The sequence below is a fragment of the Eptatretus burgeri genome, chromosome 13, assembly GCF_056783735.1.
Source record: "Eptatretus burgeri isolate ZD-2024b chromosome 13, Ebu_testis_v1, whole genome shotgun sequence".
Taxonomy (NCBI): Eukaryota; Metazoa; Chordata; class Myxini; order Myxiniformes; family Myxinidae; genus Eptatretus; species Eptatretus burgeri.
The window spans coordinates 68,574,882-68,597,697 of NC_140973.1; the positions used below are offsets into that span (position 1 = coordinate 68,574,882).

At 41.2% G+C, this 22,816-nt stretch overlaps 1 long non-coding RNA gene across 1 annotated transcript in view; it reads left to right on the plus strand.

Annotated features, from left to right (window-relative positions):
• The first annotated feature begins 228 nt into the window (after positions 1 to 228).
• Positions 229 to 22,816, plus strand: part of LOC147014710 (uncharacterized) — a 69,740-nt gene continuing 47,152 nt past the window's right edge. Inside the window, exon 1 of the long non-coding RNA XR_015050873.1 lies at positions 229 to 503. This is a non-coding gene — a long non-coding RNA (uncharacterized LOC147014710). The remainder of the gene's footprint in view (positions 504 to 22,816) is intronic.

Here is a 22,816-nt window from a genome sequence, read left to right on the forward strand (position 1 = left end):
ACCCTTGCAGGCCATTCATGTATGATCACACTGTGGGGTGCTGAATTGAGAAAATTAAAAATTAAGAAAAGGAAGCGAAGGAAAGATATTATGAGAGAAAAGGAGGAGAAGGGGAGTGTGTGGGAGTATGAAGTGGTGAGAGATGAATAAGGGGTGAGGGGGAAGGAGAACCCATTATTGAGGAGTCAAAAAATTCCACCATTCTTGCGTACATACATTTATAAATATATGGCCGCTTGTAAACCATTCTATTTTGTCACAGTGTTTATAATTTGAAAACTAAACTCCTTCCCCCTCCTTTCTTCTTCTCTTCCTCCATTCATTCCTTCTTTCCCACATCCATCCATTCATCCAATGCACCATTCTTCTTTACAGGACAGACAGGACATGTATGCCGAATGCAGTGGATGGTTTTCCATTGCCTGACCAAAGTGGTTGGAATTCGAACTGGTAACCCTTGGATTACAATTGGGGAGCTCAGTCCATTGAGCAAGAAACCCAAGGTATGGTCAAAAGTATTTTTTTTAACAAAAGTTAATGCTCATGGAAGAGCGAATTGATATATAATCAAAGGAAAGGTTTACATATAGTACTGACAATGAGAAGGTTCAGAGCAAGAAGCCATACAATCATGGCTGGAAGAACAAAAACTGCTTTTCTTTCTTTCTTTCTCTCTTTCTTTACCAGTTATGCAACGACCAAGTATCTATCTCTGACCACTGGATCAAAGCTTGTTAACAGAATCAAAATGACCTCAAACCATTGACCAGAGAGTGCACACTGGGTTAACAAGCATCTCAATTCAAGTGGCTCCTCCACTGTTTGTCCCTTGTTGAGAGTCACTGATAAGATCAATGCAGACCCACCATTCCCAAATACAGTACTGCTGTGCATTCATCCAGTTGGAAATTTGATCCACAGAATGGCCTTGAGACTCTTCGTCCCTTTGGCGGAACTGGCACAATGCGGGCACAAATGATGGGACGAATATATTTTGTATTTCCGACCTAAGTGCAAACTAGTGCGACAAATAAAGGAGAAGAAAGAGCTATATGTTCTCTCCACCTGGAAGTAATAGGTGTGAAAGGCACAAGAGAACACTGAGTTGATGGATGCTCAGATTTAAAAACATTATCTTCACATGCGGAAGATATATCATGAGAATCTAAGTACGATTGTGGTGAGCAGTGATTCTGTAAGTCTGAAGGAAAATGTAGGTTTGTCCACACACCTCGAGGAATAATTTCACGTCTCGACTTGGCTAATATCTCGACTCTTGAAAGAAGTTATAAATAATAGGTGACCCTGGGGCTACTGGAAGATGTTTGACCATTTCGTTGAAATATTTAGCTTTGAAAACATGGAACTTCATCTATATTAATATTTCGGCACTCCCCTTTTTTTGTTCCACCATCAGATTTTTGTTACTGCATGAAATGAAACAAGCTTTGACATATGTAGTAATGATATTATTGTCTTCCTTAAGAGGCCCCTCAAAATTTGTTTTGATGATTATGGTAGTTAAACAGTTCATGTTCTCCTTTTGCAAAATGGGAGGAATTATTGTACAAAAAAGAAATTAAAATGTTTCCCATTTTTTAGAGGACCACTAAGATGAGTTCATAAAACCTTTTGTAGAGTATGTTATTATTAATCACTATATGCCATAGTAAATTGCTCATGTTATTGAGCTGTCAATAAGCTATCAATCATAGACATATAATAAACTCACTTGAGTATTCATATCTCTATTTCAATGCGTAATATCAAGCGGTACCTTCATGATGACCTCATAAAACCCATCTCGATGTCTGTCCGTCCGTATATCTGTTCACAATCAAACCGATCGTGATGCATTTTAAGGCTTTCCGAGAGCTTTGGAGAGATTACCTACACTCCCGCACGGTGCTGTTTTTATTATTCCTTCTGCACTTCATTAGAACATAGATCGTGGATGGATGCGCAGATCCCAGGAGAACAACTATAGTTGTACAGAACAATTCATATTATCGATGGATAAAAATGATATTTAATTGATATTATAATAAATTGTTAATTTAAAATATCTTCAAATTTTGTGAGTTTTTAGTTTGTTGTGAAATATTAGGTCCTCGGGTCTCCGCATAGTGGCGTACAGGCTTAAGTCGTACTTCTGTTTACTACCGTAGAAAAATAACAGAACCATCCGATCGACATGCTGTTAACAGTTTCAGAATCAGCTAAAATCTACAAGATATGAGTATGTAGACGAAACTGATCCGGCCTTTTGGATCACTTTAAAGTAGGGTGCCCTGAAATTTTAATGCGCTCTATAGATCCTCCGGAACTCATGAATGGTACACGTTGTGTAGTCACTAAACTACGTGGTAATGTCATCGAAGTGGAGTGACTGCAGGACAGTCGAAGGGGAAAACCTGAATGATAATTATCAATGGATAAAAATGATATAATATATTGTTTAAAATACATTCATGCTATCTGTCTTTTACCATATGTTGCCAGTGACGCCCGTCCAAGACGGGCATCTTTACTAGTATGAAAATATTTTTATAGTCAGGGGGACTATGTTGTGATATAAAGACCCGTGGGATTTAAATGATTAGAACATGCCACCTACCGAGGTAGACTATTTAGGTCCCAAGGAGTAAGAAAATCCATGTTGGCAAAATTGGAAGTGTTGCAGATGGTGGCCATCTTGGATTTCAATTTCTCTCTTTTTTTACCTTAACCCTTTTGTGACTGACTTTCACAACTGCCATAGAGTTAATGTATACAAGTCTGCCAATGGTACTGTCAGGGTTAACGGAACTTTTGAACATCATACAAAGCTTACTTTGGTGGTTTCTATCCTGTTTTGATGCTTAATGTGTTGTAAAGAGGCACACTTGGATTTGCCAGTGGTACATAAATGAATGGCAGCCATTTTGTTTTCCAAAATGGTTGCCAAATTTGATATTTCATTTAAAATATGAGCTTTAACTGTCTCAGGATTTTTTGCATGGAAAAATACGCAGTAAGGACCTAAGGTTATACAAGAGGAATAGAGTTTAATGTTAGATAACAATTCAAAATACACACACTTATTTATTGCAATTTGGTATGTGCCCTATTTAAAATAGCTGCCGTTATTGGCTTGCAATTTCACATATTACATAAAATCACTCATGGCTAATTGAATTTAGGGCATACGTTTCTAGGTTTTCAACAAAAACATAGGTCTGGACATTACTACCCGGGCTATATTTTTCATAATGGACTTCCTTTTCCAAGTTCTGAAATGTGGCGCAACTAGGTATCTGTAAGTGAACACATGTTGTCGAGGGCGACATTGAGGGTACAGGCTGCCTTTATCTGACAATCACCACATGTTATTGAACAGACGTTTACTGACCCATTGTTATTTCAACAAGCCAACAAACAACTAACTTGATGGTAAGTTTACATGACATCACTGTTTATGTTGAATATATAAATATAGAGAACATGAATAGCACATAGATAATGTAAGTTTACACAATGATAAAAACCTAATTTCACAAAACAGATGCAATCTAAACTACAAATGCTCATGCTACTTAACCAATTGGAGACAGTAGGCGGCATCTGTCGCCCGCTTAATTTCGCAGTCAGGGACGGAAGGCGGCATTTGTCGCCCAGCTACAAGGTGTTTAAAAATGCCGTATATTTCGATTAAAACTGCTGAGGTCAGAAAGGTCATTACATTATCTCCCTAACACAGAGCTGTTGAATGTCGCTGATGTAAGGTGGTGGCTATTCAAGAAGAAGCAAGCTCAATCAGAAGGTTTACCTCCAACCCAAGCTGCGCTGCGTAATGCCATCTTGAGACCGCACTACCAGGCCATGATTTGGACTAATGACATCATTGCAAATCCAGACCTGCCAGAATCGCTGGAATGTGGTTGGAATTTGGTAGATGGCCAATATAAACCAGTCATGACAACCTTGCCGCCTGCTCCGCAAGCAGTAATTGATCTGGTGAAATGTTCCTGTGCAAAGACATGATGTTCAAGTAATCGCTGCAAATGCAGAAGGAATGGATTGAATTGCACAGATCTTTGTAGCTGTAGTGAGGACTCAGAATCATGTGACAACTCAGAAGACACAGTTCTCTCAGATGATGAAGAGGAGGATAGTGATAGTGAAGATGAGTTATTGTAACTTCCACAAGGATTGAAGCAGGCAATAAACTCTGGCAACCAACCACACAACTAGCATGTAGTATGGAAAATGTATGACTGACTCAAAAGGATGAAATATTGATGTCATATTGGCGGTCATTTTGAATTTTCATGTATTCATTCCTTGACTTGATAAGTGTATGTTCAACTACGAAACTTAGCCTAACCTCATAGAAAATTCATGGCCTTATAGCAACAATAGGCCTTAATACGTCCATTTTGAAATGAAAGATGGCTGCCCTCTGCAACACTAAAACTGCAGATATGGCTTTTCATGTTCTTTTCTACCTATATTATATTCAGATAGGCTGATAGGGGTGATCTTTTGTACCATGTTAAGCGCGTCACTGTGATTGAAATGACAATATATATATATATATATATATATATATATATATATATATATATATATATATATATATATATATATATATATATACACACACACACACACACACATATATATATATATATATATATATATATATATATATATATATATATATATATATATATATATATATATATATATATATATATATATATATATATACATATATATACACACACACACACACACACATATATATATATATATATATATATATATATATATATATATATATATATATATATATATATATATATATATATATATATATATATATATATATATATATATATATATATATATATATATATATATATACACATATACATATATACATATATATTCAAGAATAAGCCATAAAGGTGGCCATTTTGAAATTCAATATAGCTGAAAATTTTGAATACAATTTCAGCTGTTCACAAGAAATGTGTATTTCACTAATTGTTTGTCACTAATTTTGAAATGAAAGATGGCTGCCCTCTGCAACACGAAAACTGTAAATATGGCTTTTCATGTTCTTTGGTACCTATATTATATTCAGATAGGCTGATAGGGGTGATCATCTGTACCATGTTAAGCGCGTCACTGTCACTGAAATGATAATATATACATATATTCAAGAATAAGCCATAAAGGTGGCCATTTTGAAACTCAATATGGCTGCAAATTTTAATGGAATTTCAGCTGTTCACAAGAAATGTGTATTTCACTAATTGTTTGTCTTGATAAATGTAGATTTTACAACAAAAAAACAGCTTTTTACGACATTCATATCCACATTCAGGGCAAATATAGGTATAAAATGGCGGCCATTTTGAAATCCAAGATTGTTGCCCTCTGCAACACTTTCAAAATTGCCAACATGGTTTTTCATGTTCTTTGGTACCTATTTAACACATTCATATAGGTGGGATCTTCTAATCATCAAAATCCCACGGGATTGCATAGTATCCTGACTATTAGGCCGGGCGCCGAAGGAAGGCAGTAGTACTCAGTTATAACTCCGTTTGTTACTTGACAAAAAAAAAAAATTTTTTTTTTTCACAAGTATGTTGATCACCTCCGTTTGTTTGTGTGTATTTGTTAATCTTGCCGAAATTTTCGGCAAGATTGTATCAGTCGGTAAGTTAGTTTGTTTGTTTATTTATTTATTTCTTTGTTTGTTTGTCACTTTGTTTCATAAAAGTGTTTGTCGTCGCCTATTTTTCGCCTTTAAATCACTCTGTAGAGCGCAATTCTCATTGAAATATCTTGTGGTTACACATATCATAGTATTATTGGAATACCCTTCAGCACACATAATGGTCAAGGTCAAGGTCAAAGGTCAAGGTCACTTTGTGGTAAATCATGGAGTTCAACGAAACCCTAATTTTGGGAGTAATTTTGATCGAATCTTCTCAAAACTTTGTAGGAATGTAGCATATGGTTTAGCGATCAGCTGATAAGTTTTTGGTGGAGATCGGCCTTGACCTTCATGGTTAGCGCCTGAGGTCGAAATGTTTTGACCCCAAGGTCAATTTTTCAAATCTTAGGTACCATATCGAGTAATACCTCATATGAAAGCCCTTGATGAGCGCTTTCCAGATCTGTAGTTTGTCAAGGAACCAAAAATGCTTCCTGCGATAACAGAACGTTCTCTAGCATCCATATATTATTGGTAGTTTTCAATCTTAAGATTAATCTTTAGATCATTATCAAGACTCTTTCCACAAGTCTCTATACGCCGAGCGATAGAGTCTGATCAATGTGTCACAAGTATTTGTTTCAGTTTGCGCTTCACGTGCTTCGGTTGGGCAAGATTTTTCATTCTATGAACGAAATTCTGGTTTGTTTGTTTGTCTGTCTGCTCGCCTCCAACCCAAACCGCCCAACCGTTCGTTCTGAAATGTTCAGAGAATAATGTCACCGACCCCGTGACGGTCCCGCATCGAAGTTTCATAAATTTGGTCGACGGAAAAGGTCTACATCGGCCAATAGGCAAATTTGAACCAAATTTTCTAAAATCCTCAAATTTCATCCGATTGACTTGAAATTTGAACAGGATTTGCACACCAGGTCAGTGAATTCAAGCACCTATTACTTTTGAGGCTATCTTAGGTCAAAAGGTCAATATCAGCCATAAGGTCAACCCAAAATAGGTCAAATTTATAAATTGTTTCTAAAATTGTCAATTTTCATTCAATTGACTTGAAATTTCAAGAGCATTTGTACATGAGATCACTGAATTCAACCACCTATTAATTTTGAGATCAACATCGGCCAAAAGGCCAATTTGGGCCAACATTTCTCAAATCCACAATTTTCATCCGATCGACTTGAAATTTGAAAAACATTTTCATATGAGGTTGATGAACTCAACCACCTACTAATTTTATGGTAAACATATTCACCATTGGTGTGACTACTCATGTAGAATGTTCTAATGATAATTATGACATCATCGGTCACGTGGTGTGGCAGCCATATTGGAAAAATGAAAAATCTTTGGACCTCTATCTCTGAAATCGCACCAAGGAAAAAAATTGAAACGGCACATAGCAAGTACTCCTCATGGGGAATGAGTGTAATTTTTCATGACGTCATAATTGCATATGTAGAACACCACATCCAATCAGTATGAAATATTTTGAGGGTCATTTAAGGATAAAATGATCAACAGAAAAAAAAAATTGATGATGTCATTGGTCACATGATTCGGCAACCATATTGTAAAAAAAAAATAACCTTCAAAAATCTTCTCTGAAATGGCTGAACAGATCAAGACGAAACTTTACATGTATGACCGCCTGTCCATGAGGAACAAAATGTTCACACACATGATGTCATCGGTCACATGGTTTGGCAGCCATATTTAATTTACACTAAAACCTATAAAAATACAACACTCAAAAGAAGTCTTGGCGAGGGTCTGCAATCTCTGATTGCTCTTTTTCTTGTTGTTATTATTATTATTATGTAATGGCAACAATTATCCACACATTCAATGTGGAGTTGGGCAAGGGAAGCTTTGTCAAATTCTTTCACGAATCGGCTGGTCAGTCCTGACATTCGATGAAGGTTCAGGAATAAATTTGTAATTTATTTAGGGTGCTAGCATGCCAAATCGCACATGTACAGAGAGAAGTAAGGTAATATTTTTTACTCTGTCTGCCTGTCTGGCAGTGAAACAAAATTGAAAATCATTCCAAACAGGAAACCTTTTAAGAATGTCATAAAGGGTACAAACAAAAGGCACAAATTACCAATGTGACGTGTTAAATAAGGTGGTGTAAAAGACACTGCATCAATGGTGCTAAACTCAAAAAAAATTATACAACCTCTAAAATCTAAAACATTCAATTGAATTATATACTTGAACACTGTATAACACAAATCGCCTTCTTAGCAATTTCAAAACCCTTCCATTTAGCAGGATGTACATAGACAAAATATTACTCCATTTACCATCATCACGACCAATCAAATTTTCCAATCGCAGACCTCACTGATATTTTTCAAGACAGCGTAAAGCAAGGTGTTCTATGAACTCTCCAGTTTTAATATCATCATTATGCCATTATCATCAGATAGAATTGATCAATTAATTTTTGGTTATCTTAATTTTGACCAAAAAATGTAACTTGGATGACATTGAAGCTGGATTTGGGATTCCATCCATCCATTGGGATGATACTCTGTGCAGAGCATTGGTGCTGCTGAAGCAGTCTCCTTGGCCATTGGACAGAATCCTGGACAGGTCGCCACTCCAGCACAATATTATAGCATGCAAGCACTCATTTTGCCAACCTTGGAAGGATGACAGGCAGAGTCAACCTCACCTGGTATTAATTCAACAACTGAGTGTGGTTTGAACTCAGGATCATGGGATCCCACACCTACCACCCTAACCATTAAGCCAACACCAGGCATACTTGGGATTGGTGGAAGATGTATTAACAACCTAAGGTATGCTGATGATACCACTCTGTTGGCAGAAGGTAAATAGGACATGTTGAAACTGTTGCAGACAGTGAATAATGAAAGTGAAAAATCTGATCTTTATTTAAACCTAAAAAAAGACTAAAATCTTGTCAACTGAGAAAATGGACATGTCCACATTGGGAGACGATCACGTGGAAATAGTGGAAAGTTTTATCTTCTTGGGTTCTAAGATTGAAATGAGTGGAGAAGGCGTATGAGAAATTAATAGATGATTAGAGTTGGGGGGACCAGCAATGTCAGGATTGACAAAGATGTGACAAAACAAACCAAGAGGAGGTTGGTGAATGTTCTGGTATTTCTCGTTGCAATGTATGGAGGTGAGTCATGGGCAGTGAAAAATAAAGACAGGAAGATTGATAGTTTTGAAATTTGGTGTTGAAGACTGATGTTAAAAATTCCATGGACTGGAAGAAGAACAAATAAATCAGTGTTTGCAGAAATTAGACCACCATGTACATTATAAACACTGATGGTAAAAGACAAACTGTCATAAACTGGACACATCATGTGTGCAGAAAAGGAAAGTCTGGAGAGGTAAACTATACTGGGTATGGTTGAAGGAAGAAGAGGAAGAGGCAAACCTTGTACTCGCCTGATGAATGGGGTAAAGGCTGCAACGAAGCTGTCTCTGCCAGAGCTTTGGGAAGCAGTGCAGGATGGGGATGTTTGAAGAATTATGATGATGTTTGTCACCAGAAATTGGCCACTGGTTATAATAATTATGGTTATAATAATTTGTACTTCTGGTAAGTGTGCGAACCAGCGACTCTTAGCGAATACATTACCTATGTGTAAGTGGATCCAATTTTGTCCAAGTTCTCCTGAAGTGAGAATTAAACAATGCTAGTGACCATTAGCAGTTGGGGAATACATCGAATAAAGATCACAATTGAGCCGTATGGGTGTCGGGGCAACACTGCGTGGCACACTTAAAGCCAAGGCTGGGATAAATCATATATGAGGCTACAAGATATACAGTAAGTTATAAACAACCACATATCATCTGATGGCTTGAAAAAACGCACAGGTAATGGGATACATCATTCATGCGCAAAGACTCATTTAAGCACCTTTATTAGTTAACGATCATTGTTGCCCAACTAGTAGCCTCGCTCGAGGCCTAGCTGGAGGCCTAGCTCGAGGCCCAGCAAGTTGAGACAGCTCAGATCTGTTAGTCTGTATGCTATGTAGATCTATAAGCACATATAATGCCTCAAGGATGTCGAGTTTTCTCCAAATTTCTTTCTGTTTAACAGTAGCGACTGTTTAAAAAGGTGATCATACGTTCAGAAAGGTGATAATACATTTGGCAGAATTAACGGGATAGTTTGTGGTTGAAATAATTTTTATTTCCTGTAAGTGTGCCTGTGCCCCATGGAATGCCCACAATAAGCTATTTATACACTTTGACACGAAGTTTGTCCAAGGTGAAAAACACCCTTGGGGAATGGGCCAAATTAAATAGGTACAACCCTTGTCGAGTGATCCCCAGTTCCCCTGGCAAGTTTGGTTGAGATGAGATAAGTAATGATCGAATGTATCACTGTCAGACAGACAGACAGACAGACAGACAGACAGACACCAAATTGCATATTTTTGTATGAAGGCATAAAAAATAAATGAAATACAATATTTTAATTTGTTCTACGAGGTAACATGGGATGGCAGGATAGCCCAGATAAATGCAAAGTCACCTTTGAACTGTCCAGCTTGGGTTTGAATTCTGAGCCAACAATAAACTCCCATCCTTGTGTTTCACATGCAGACTGAGACGTGAGTATGTGTGCTGTCCCTCAGATGGACATTAAACTGGGTGTCACATCTGCTGGCATTGTTCATTGGTCGAGGTTGAAGATCCCATGATATCTGTAAAAAGAGTAGGTCAGTCATCACCAGCAACATGAAAAAATTCCACATTCCTAACCTGACTGTCTGTTGGGAGACAAGAGCTAAACCACCTTGCGCATATAAACCACCCCACATAATCAAACCACCCAATACAGCCCAAATCACCCAGCATAACCAAACCACCCCGTATAACAAAACCACACTGTATAATCAAACCACCCAGCATAACCAAACCATCAGGTCAGGGGTCAGGTATGGGAGCATGTGCCAGAACAGCGCGTCGCTGCGTCCACTTTCCGCCGGTACTCCAGGGGCCTCCGTCTGGCCATCCCCCAGGCAGATGCCAGGCCCATCCCCATCTCCTTGAGATGATGGTCAACCTGCTGCAACCATGAGGCACGTGGTCGGCCCACTGGCCTCCTCCACTCATGAGACTCCCTCGCTGAGAGAATCTGGTGAGCAGGATCAGCGTCAGGAAAACGAGCCACATGTCCATACAGCCGCAGCTGACGCTCACGGACTATGCAGGTAACAAATCTCATCCGAGTCTCTCTCAGCAACCGCTCGTTGGACACAAAATCCGACCAGCGATAGCCAAGGATTCTCCGAAGAGACCTGGTACCAAAGGAATTAAGTCTCCGTCTCAGATCCTTGGTCAAAGTCCAAGTCTCGCACCCATAGAGCAAGACTGGAAGTACCAAGGACCTGAAGACTCGGACTTTCGTCCTCCCGCACAGGTACCGGCAGCGCCACACCCCATGATCCAGTGAATCCATGACTCCCCAGGCCCGACCCAGACGTCTATTGACCTCCGGCTCACAACCTGCGGAGACATGAATATCACTGCCAAGGTAAGTGAATCTATCCACGACCTCAACATCCTCACCACAAACAGACACAGACAGGACAGCAGCATCCAAGATGTCACCGAAAGCCTGGATCTTTGTTTTGACCCAAGAAATCCGTAATCCCAACGGCTCCGACTCCTCATTCAGCACCTCGAGGGCCCCCAAGAGGATGTCTAAAGTCTCCGCAAAGATGACTGCATCATCTGCAAAATCAAGGTCCGAGATCTTGACATTGCCAAACGATGCACCGCAACTTGATCTCTCCGACATCCTCCCAAAAATCCAGTCCATACAAGTGCTGAAAAGTGTGGGGGCAAGTACACATCCCTGACGAACTCCAGTAACAACTGGAAATAAGTCAGAGGCGGTACCACCACACTTCACAGCACTCTCAGTACCAGAGTAGAGTTCAGACATCAGATCGATCAGTTTCGGTGGCACCCCACGAAGACCAAGAATCCTCCAGAGGACATCCCGATTCACTGAATCGAACGCTTTACAGAGATCAACATAGGCTGCAAGCAGCCCCTGCCGAAACTCTCGTCTGCGTTCGGTGAGGACACGAAGTGCAAGGATACGGTCAATCGTTGACCTCTTTGGTGTAAAGCCTGACTGCTCTGGACGCTGGTGCTCAAGCAGATGGTGGCGAACCCTATTAAGAATTATCCGAGCAAAGACCTTGCCCGGCACTGAGAGCAGCGTCACCCCTCGGTAGTTGTTGCAGTCTTGGCGATCACCCCTTCCTTTCCAGAGAGGGACAACAAGGCCCCTCTTCCAGTCAGTTGGGATGATGCCTGTGTTCCAGGCAGAGCACAAAACTGCATGCAACGACGCGAGTGCAGCATTTCCACCAGCCTTGAGAAGTTCGGCATGGATGCCACAGATCCCTGGAGCTTTGCCCCGTTTCAACTGGTTCACCGCAGCCCGTGTTTCCACAAGCGATGGTGGACCACAGCTGATTCGAGGGTCAGCAACAGGGATTGTAACACCCTTGACGTCCAACTCGACAGCTGGGGGATCAGCCTGGTACAACCGCTCGAAGTAACCGGCCCAGCGGGCCTTCACTTCAGACTCCTCTGTCAAGAGCCTACCACTCTCTGCTCGAACTGCAGTGCTCCGAGGATGGGCTTGGATGAACGTAATGCGCGAATTCCCCTGTAAGCGGGACGAGAATCACCTGTCCACAGGTGATGCTCTACCCCCTCACAGATTCCTCGCACATAGGCCTCCTTGTCCACCCTCAGTGCACGTACAGTTTTACGCCTCAGCTCCCTGAACAGCTCAGCTCTGCCATTCAGCCAGGCCCTGCGACTCTGGTCAATGGTATCCAGTGTCCCTTGAGAGACAAAATTCTTCTTTGCCCTGCGGTGAACTCCAAGGCATCCACCGGCAACATCAAGGACGGTGGTCTTGAAGGTGTTCCACAACTCTTCAGGACCCCCCAAAGCACCCAGACCCCCAAGTGTCCACTCAGCCTGTTCGCAAACTCCTCAGCTACTCTCTCATCCCTGAGCTTGGCAACATCCAGCCTAGGCTGGGATGGTACCATTCTCCAGGATTTAAGGTGCAGCTTTAGGAGTTGCTACAACAAGCCTGTGGTCAGTATTGAGGAACTGAGCACTCCGGTAGACCCTGCAGTTCTGGATCATCCTCCAACGACCGTCAATGAGGACATGGTCAATCTCCTTTGCCACACCGCCAGCGTTGGAATACCAAGTCCAGCGATGAGCTTGCGGGCGCTGAAACCATGAACCAGCCACCCTAAGTCCATGACTTCTTGCAAAGTCAAGGAACTTAGTGCTATTCTGGTTCATAGTTCCTGACCCATGGGGACCAACACACACCTCATAACCATCCCTATCAGTTCCAGTCGATGCATTGAAATCCCCCAAGACTAGAAGTGTATCTCGTCTGGGGCACTGATCAACCACAGACTCGAGTGTGGCGTAGAATGTGTCCTTCACGGTAAGATCACTCGCCTCAGTCGGAGCATAAATAGAGACCAGGGAAATGACACCTAAGGAGTGACGAATCCTTAATCTCATAATACGCTCGTTGACCGGTGTTACCTCAATTATCATTGGGGTCAGCTTATTGGACACAGCTACAGCAACTCCTTGGGTATGGTCACCATCAGAGCGACCAGACCAATAGTAGGTGTAACCACCCACCATTATCTCGCCGCAATCCGGTCTCCGAACCTCAGAGAGAGCTGCAATCCCGATGTCCAAACGCTTGAGCTCAGATGATAACAGAGACAGGTGATCATCCTCTCTTAGGGATAGGACATTCCAGGCACCCACCCGAAGGGACCGCCTCAGGTTAACCCAAGGAGACCGCCGTCTGGTGGACGACACCTCAGCACCACTCCGACACACTCTCCCGCAATCTGACCCAGGGATGTTACCCCGTGGTTTCCCTCCTATCAAAGATTGGGGTCCCGAAGGCTTTGCCCCTAATCCCATCATCCGGTGAGCTGCCCTGCGAAGGGAAGCTGCACAGGAGGTACTCCCACGGAGTGGGTTTTCAGATTTTTTTGCGTTTTTGCGTTTTGCGGAATGAAGCGTTTTACGGTGGCTGGAGTGCAAATCCTGCCACCAACCTCCTAATAAGAAGTAACCCAACTGCAGGAGGACGTCCGCAGACACAGTTGGGCACTAGATATGGATGGCCGTTGGCTCACAAGGAGCTCCTCCGCCCTTTGACAGGTTTTGTTTTTAATCCTGCTGGGTGTCCATATCCAAACACCCTCCTCACCAGAAAACCTGGTGGGGGAGACGGTTTAGTCGCCGACAACCCGACCATGGAACAGGTTAGTACAGGTTTACATGGTACCTGTAGCAGGTCACAGATCGAACCAAACCATCCAGCATAACCAAACTACCAAGTAGAACAAAACCACCCAGTATAACCAAACCATCCAGTACAACCAAACTACACAGCATAACCAAACCACCCAATATAACCAAACTACACAGCATAACCAAACCATCCAGCATAACCAAACCACCCAGTATAACCAAACCATCCAGTATCACCAAACCACACAGAAAAACAAAAACACCCAGCATAACCAAACCGCCCAACAGAACCCTTAAGACACAGTATAACCCTTAACAAGAGACTGCTTTGACAGCCCCGGCGCTCTGTCAAGAATATGCAACGACGATGACGACGACGACGGCGACGACGACGGGATATCGTTTGAAAGTACAAAATAGTGCTCTGAATGATAAAATTATAACCTTTGAAAACACCAAACACAAACTCAGATATATCTTTGCTGAGATGGCACAGAAAGCCTGGAGTTCAAGTCAACAAAAGTTTCATATTGCAAACTCTTGACATATCAAGGTTTCGGTCACAAGCCGGTTGTCATTTTCAGTGAAGACTGCGACCTGTGCTGCCATCACTGATATGTATTACAGAGAAAACGTGCTGGCAAAGCTCAAGTGAGACAATTCCAACAGGGACAATAAAATTCCAGCTGCAGCAAGCAGCAATGGATCACCTTGGACGTCACACTTCGAAAAAACTCAAATTCATTTACATAAGCCAGGTGCGTCATGAAAACCTTACCTAATGAAAGATACATTATTTATTTACATTTTCTTCCTCTCTCACATCTTGCAAAAATTTCATTTCTGTAAATGATGATGTGAAAAATGATTTGCCGTTATACAGAAAAATCTTTGTGACATCCCCGCCATGCTTGACCATCACCTGTCATGGCTATTGGCCGACAAAGCCAAATCATGGTCTCCTGTCGTATTGTTGTTGTTTTTATCTTAGGTTTTTTTTTTTTCAAAGTCAAGGCTCGTGGAAGAGCCAGTAGAACACAGCAGAGCTTGTTCTAATAATGTCTTTCGGTCTAATAACCAAACCACCCAGTATAACCAAACCACCCAGTATAACCAAAATACACGGTATAAACAAACCAATGTCCTTCATGATACAGTAAAATAGGGGCACGATGCTGTTTAGTAAACTGAACAGTTATCATTTGAAATGTCCTGCAACATCATCATCTACGCTGTCACTGATGATTCGCCAATAAGCGATGAAACCGGTCCAGTGGCTGAGGGGGGCATGGAGCATTGGGATTCTCGTGTATATGCTACTTGTGAATGTTTTGCAGCTGTATTGGTACTTGGGTAGACTTTGAAACAGCAAAGGGCTTACCTTGTGCAGCATATCATGGATGCTTTGTGAAGCTTTCTTCAGTGAGAAGAGCAAAGGTAACTATGATAAAAAGGTAACTTCATGAGAACTCCCACATCACATCTGCCCAAATACATTGAAAATGGCTATTAGAATGCATTTTTGCATATAAACACCAATGTTCGCCATATTTTCTCACCTGTTGGTGCAACTGAAACTTGAACCATCTTAATGACAATAAAAAAATGAAATCAGAAGGTGAATTAGAGTTAAGATATAGCTGTGTGGGAGTCTGCATGGATTTATATTACAGGCCTTAATTTCACTTAAAATGTAGTTTTATCTAAAAACATTAATTTTCTTCCTGTTTTTTGCATCCGAAACATACACCATCTGAGCGACTACAAAAAATAAACCAATGTCACCCTCAGGGTGACCCGTATCTTTCCAAAAGGTGACCACGTGGACTTCTTTAAGGTCACACTGAGGTTAACAGAGCTGCTATCCACCAGGAGCGACTCCTTGAGGAATATCTGCCTACGAGAGATTCTGATGAGAATCGTTCTACAGAGTAACCATGAAAAATATGCGTTTTCCTCATAACGTCACCAAATGACGTCATAATGTCTCAAGCTTGACATATCCAGAAAGCACTCATCGAGGTGTTCAATTTTGAGGTACGACACGATATGGTTCCTAAAACTTGAAAATTTGACCTTGGGGTCAAATATGTTTGACCTTAGGCGCTAACCATGAAGGTCAGGGCCAATCGCCACCAACAATTAATCAGCTGAGCGCCAGATCATGAACTATATTCCCATGAAGTTTGAAGACGATCCGATCAAAATTACTCAAAAAAATAAGGGTTTCATCGACTCCCCTGATTTGCGACAAAGTGACCTTGACCTTCAAAATTTTATGCACTGAAAGGGACCTCTATAGGCCTCTGATATGCGAAGTTACAAAAATTTCCAATCATAACTGTGCTCTGCAGAATTTTTTTATACGTGATTACAGACAAAAAAAATAAATAAATAAAAAAACATACAAGCTGACTAACATATCTTGCAAAAACTTCGTTTTGGCAAGATAATGAAATCAGATATCGAATTATCATTCAGATAAAGCCGTGACAGTGTAAGAAAGTGTGAGCCACACAAAAGAGGCTCCATCCACAGCAAAAAAAAGATGGTGATTTGATATTGAAGCCCCTCCCTGAATGGTGGAAGCCCCGCCCTGAGAATGGAAGCTCCTCCGGAAATGGACAGACTGGCACAGATTATATAATCTGTTCCGGTTTGTTTGTCCAGCACAGATGAACCTCATGGTTGCAGCAGGTTGATCAGCATCCCAAGGAGATGGGGATGGGCCAGGCATCTGCCTGCGGGATGGCCAGATGGAGGTCCCTGGAGTACCGGCGGAGAGTGGATGCAACGACGTGTGCTCTAGCATATACTCCCATACCTGACTCCCCAGGCTCAAATGCAGCAACAGGTACAAACTACCAGAGGTATGTTTATACTTTAAACACAGATAATGTAATGTTTGCCGATTTCCAAGCAGATGGCAGATGACCTTGAGCAAATGAGAGGGTGAATAGAACAGTGAGAGGGTGAGCAAGAGCAGCAGAGCAGGTTTTTCAGACAGGTGGACTCATGGACCGGTTGCAGAATCTGAGTCGATGTGTGACAGCAAGCTTTCCACATTGTCAGGAGAAAAGGACACAGAGGCCACAAACAGCTGGGTGTGACTGGGTAAGGTGAGTACAGAAAACGATGGGTTTGGTACACAAGGTTTAGAGGCAAACACAGAGTTTAGGCATTCAGCCTTTTCATGTGCAGTGTCAGCTGTGCAGCTATTTGAGGTTCGGGAGGGTGTGGAGGGGGAACATACACCAGAAACAGACTTAACTAGACACCACCAGTATTTGTAGAAGGGAGACAGGTTTGAGGGTTCAGATTTGAGATAAGAAGGATGATTGGTGTTTCCTGGCTCTCCTGAGGATAGACACACTTGCTCGGAGCTTTGTGGAAGGATTGCCTTCAGTCAGATTGCCTTCCATGAGGTGAACACAAGTTCTTTCAGCACAACTACCTCACCACAAGCTTCAGTACACCAAGGGCTGGATGAAGGATAGGACAACTGAAGACGAGGTGTGATAAATCTGTGGATGAGAGAGCAAGTTTCTTTGAAAGAATTCCCAGGACGTGTTGATGTCGGAGAATTATGATTACAATCCCCTATATCTTTTACAAGTCGATTCCCAGATTTGATTGGAATATCCTGGATCTTTTTCCAGTCAATTTCCTTTTACAATTAGTAAATTGCCCTATATGAATAAAATACCCGGTACAGTATATTTTAAATGATATATTGGTAAAATATACTTTTTACCAGTATATCAGGAAAGTTTTGGGATATTTTCCACAACAACAACGACAATAACGACAACAACTAAAGTTACGAGTGCACCGAACCTCACCCAGTCTTGAGAAAAAGGACATGGGAAGGATCTTTTCAACTCTTGCTTTATGTTTCCAAGTACAATCTACAGAGACATGACAGAAGTAAATAGACACCTTAAATTTATTCATTTCTTCTGTATAATGCAGTTTTACTCAGTGATTTGAAATAATATTTGATGATTTATTTGCAGAAACGACTTTCCAGGTCTTGTACGACAATTAACTTAACCTTGAACCCAGGGAGCACACAAACTTTCTGATTTTCAAAAAGGATGAATTGTTGGCCATTCGGAAGGTGGAGTTAGCCAGCATCAGATAGCTGAGAACGTTGGCATTCCACTTTCTATGGTCAATCGGGTGATTGTGCAATTCACCAGCGAAGGCAATGAATCCATAACTTCCTGTTCTGGTTGATCTGGGCCCTCAGAAAGGTGTCTTCGAGCTGTCAAGCGGTTCATTGAGAAAACTTCCCATTGCAAGGCAGCAGATGTTGCAGAGGAGGTCCAGGTTAGCTCAAGAACTGCCGTGCGGTACCTTCATCAACTGGGCTACTATGGGAGAGCAGCGAGGAGAAAACCTCTTCTTCGACCAGCCAACATTCAAAGGAGAAAGAAGTGGGCTGACGAGATGGCCAACAGACCCTTGGAGTTTTGGCAAACTGTCATTTTTTCAGATGAGTCCCAATTTACTCAATTTTCTGATAGTGGATGTGTATGGGTCTGGATAATTCCCAGTCAAGAGTTCTCTTTGAATCGATTGCAGCAAACTGTCAAACACAGTGATTTGTCAGTGATGGTGTGGGGAGCAATCTGGAGTGCTGGTTGGTCAGAGCTTGTGGGGTGTGTTGGCAACATCAACACTACTATACACATTTCTATCCTTGAGGATGGACGTCTCCCTGACTTCTACTGGTCAGATGGTCAGATTGTCAGAAACAACACTGTTCATGGAAGATGGAGCTCCATGGCACACTGTAAATAAAAGACCAAAGAATGGCAGGACAGAAATGGAATCAAGTGACTTCCATGGCCAAGTCAGTCTCGACATGAATCCAATTGAACACCTCTGGGCCATATTGGATCGAGCTGTGTGGATAAAGTCCAGGAAACCAAAATCACAGGCAGAATTGCTAAACTTTTTGTGGGAAACCTGGGTAGAAATCCCACAAGAGACAATTTCGAAACTCGTTAATTATATGCTTGAAAGAGTAAAAGCATTGAAATCTGCAAATGGCAAGTCTACAAAATACAAGTGTATGTTTCAAAATAGAATCAAATATACTTCAAATGTTCAATAAGTAAATTATTTTTAAATCATTGTGTCTATTTACTTCTGTCATGTCTGTGTATATCAGCTTTTTTCGTGAACATTGAATAACAGAAGCAACAGCAACCATACTAAGGTGATGAGTCAGACAGAACAGTTGAGAGCTGAACCTTCTGCCTACTCTGCTCTCAGAGTGTGGTAAATTTCATTGGTTGACATGGCACAATATTGATTTGCCACGTACTACATAACTGCAGGTTTTTGGAAGTGAAAACAAAGAGATTTGTGTTGTTCAGTTTTCAAGTGTACAATTCAATAGAAATAAAATAAGGTTTTAAAGGTTGCTGGAAAAAAAAATATATATTTTTGGAAGTTTACCACTGTTCATGTCGCCTTTTTTACACCACCTTATTCAACACATTAAATTCGACATTTGTGCCTATTGTTTGCATTCTTTATGATGTACCCAACAACAAGAAGATTCCATTTTGGAATGATTTTCAATTTTGACTGCCAAACAGGCAGACGGACTAAAAAAAAAAATAGCCCCATGGGGGACTCAAGGTTATTTTCCCAACATGCGCAGTGAAAATTAGGGATTAGGGGGGAAGGGGTCATGCCCCCCCCACTCCTTCCTGAAGTGGTATGGTCATGGGGAGCACAACTTAAGTTAACGGCATGGTCCTTGTGTTTCATGAAGAGTTTGGTCTGCATATGGCCGTCAGTTTCGGAGAAGATTTTAAAATAAATTACCTGAATTTGCGGTGAAACCCACCTTTTCATCCTATTATAGGGGTGCATCCGGATGGGAAGCACAACCCCATGAGACCTTGTTGTCGTGGTGCATCAAACCAAATTTGGTCCATATCAGTCGGCTAGTTTGTGAGGAGATGTTTTAGTGAAATGTTAACAAACGTACGTATGGACTGCCTGACACCGGGACCCACTCCATGAGCTTATTTTGGAGAAATTATCGAAAAATGACCATACTCCTCTGTGTGCATGCGCACTCAGGATGAGTTTCCATACAATTTGACAAATTCAGAGCCAGCGCACTGCTAAACTGCAGGTCCACATTCCAATTCATATTCCGATTGGTCTTCTACAGTGTTCCAAATCGAAAATTAAATTGAAACTAGAACGGGCACTCATAGAGCGCATACCTTCGCCGCCGCTACTTTTTTTGTTCTTGGTATGAGTGTGGGGAACTGGTTTCATATGAATGGTCTTATGACACAAACCACATATCTATAATGTCATGACCCCCCCGACTTTCGGGGGCTATGGACTAAACAGCAATCAACTCACGTCGTTTTGGCGAGTCTTCACTCGCAAGCTCGGTGAATACAACGTTTCAACAAGAGAAGGTAATCTCGTTTGATGCTGGTTTCATGCAAATTGAATAAGAATTGACTGAGTTATGCTGAAAACTGCATATTTTTCAAGGGCGTAACCCCCCCCCGACATTTTACCCCAACCGGTGACATGTGTTATGACGTCATTGTGTCACAAGATTGGGCATTAAATTCTGAACATTTTGGTGCTGGGTTCATGTAAAGCGGACAAGAATTGACCACGTTATGACAAAAACTGCATATTTTTCAAGGTCATGACCCCCCTGACCTTTGACCCCTAACCGGTAACAAGAGTATGGACGTCATTGTGTCATATTGCATATCACAAGATGAGGCGTTGAATTCTGAACATTTTGGCGTTAGTTGCATGCAAATTGAATAAAAATTGACCATGTTATCGTAAAAAGACGATTTTGACCTTTTCGTGACCTTGACCTTGACCTTTGACCCGAACGATCCCAAAATCTAATCGAATGCTTCCTGGCTAATAACCAATCATCCCACCAAATTTCATGCAATTCAGTTTAATACTTTTTGAGTTATACGAATCACAAGATTACAAATAAATAAATAAATAAATACACACCGACCAAAACATAACCTTTCGCAGAATGCGAAGGTAATTAAGTAGTTCCTCAATCATAGAAATAGACTGATAGACAGACGGAGTGAACCAATACTGGACTTTCAAAATGACGTAATCCACCCCAGAATGCTTGAGGTTCATGCTCAGAAACCTCTAGAGACAGTGGTGTTTGGGGCACCTTAAAGTATATTGTGTGTGTAAGATAAGGACTGTTACCTAAAAAAGCTAACAAAGCTCATAAAAGAAGCCGAAAATACCTGGAAAAGTACGTGAGAGAAAGGGGTGTGCCTCTGCACTACGAAAGAGTTGGAGAACCATCTCAGCTTGCCGAAAGGGCAGCTGTCCATACTGCAAACTCTCGATGAGTTGGGATGGTGTAAGGTCTGAACACTGAAGGGATGGACATATTTTATATGCGGCTTGTGAATGCACAGGTAAGTTTAAAATAATCGTTTAAAATGATGATTTTACTTTTAATAATGTGGGGGAGTGGGTGGGAACTGTGATGGCTGTTATAAATATATTATTTGTTTGGTTCTGAGGTCACAAGAGAAATTATACTAGATTTTTGCATCTATTCTTAAAAGTAGAAGTGTGCGTGTGAGTGTGCGCGTGCGTGTAAGCAGGAAATGGTATCGAGCTCGACACCTTTCATCCACAGATATTTCTCGTATTTCCTAAATTTTCGTGAGTCCGATTTGGATGCAGAAACACAATTATGGATAACGATTTTAAAATTGTCACTTTTGTTTAAATGGTAAAAATAATGTTAAAAAGCCTATTTGAAGGACGCATTTCACCTGAGCAACGGCAGGATAAACATTCCCCAGTGCATTGAAGTGAATCACTGAAAAGGTACACACAGCGCATGCACGAAAGGCCTTGTTAGCATCCATACGTAATTTTGAAAGTTCCATCTTGCTTCACACATGGGGGTAACAACAGGTAGTTCCTTGCGAGCTGGATGACCCTTTGAAAGGCCAAAGCGATGTCCACCACAAAGGGCTTCGAAGGATGAGACAAGGTGTAGATGACAGGGGGATTGAGGAGCAAATTGTGGAAGTTGTGGATTGGAGGTTGGAGGGGGATAGGGGCAGGGTGGAGGGGGGGAATATTGCGGAAGAGACAACAATGAGAGAGGAGAGAAGGGGAATGTATGGAGAATATAAAGGGGTGACGGGAAGGGATGGATTTAACCATTTTTTGCAAACGTAATTTGTAATCGTCCTTGTTTCTCAATGCATGAAGGGTCTTTGGCATAGGAAGGGTTAACCGATACAAAATTGGTAGTTGTTCGTTTTATAATACTTGTTTCCTCCTTCCATACTTTCCTGACTTATTCCTAATTTTATTTTTACCCCCATGAACCCCAATTAACCCAACACTTTTACCTGTAGCTTTTTTTTTTCCGGTCTCTGTCTCTCCTCTCCTCTCACTCTGTCCAACTGTAGCCCCTATTCGTTGATTAATTTCCCTCCATCACCTCGCTCTTTCATGAGCCTCGATCTTGTGTCTCAATAAATCATTCGATTAAATTATCTTACAGATGGTTATCCTTTCCCTGTTTTAAACTTGTCATTGGATTGAGAGTTCCAGCAATCTGTTCAACATGCTTATCCATTTGTTAAACGATATTTACACCTCGTATAACAATGGTTATCAAAAAAAAAATGAACACTTACTCGGATTAGTTACAATTGTTATGATATTATTTGC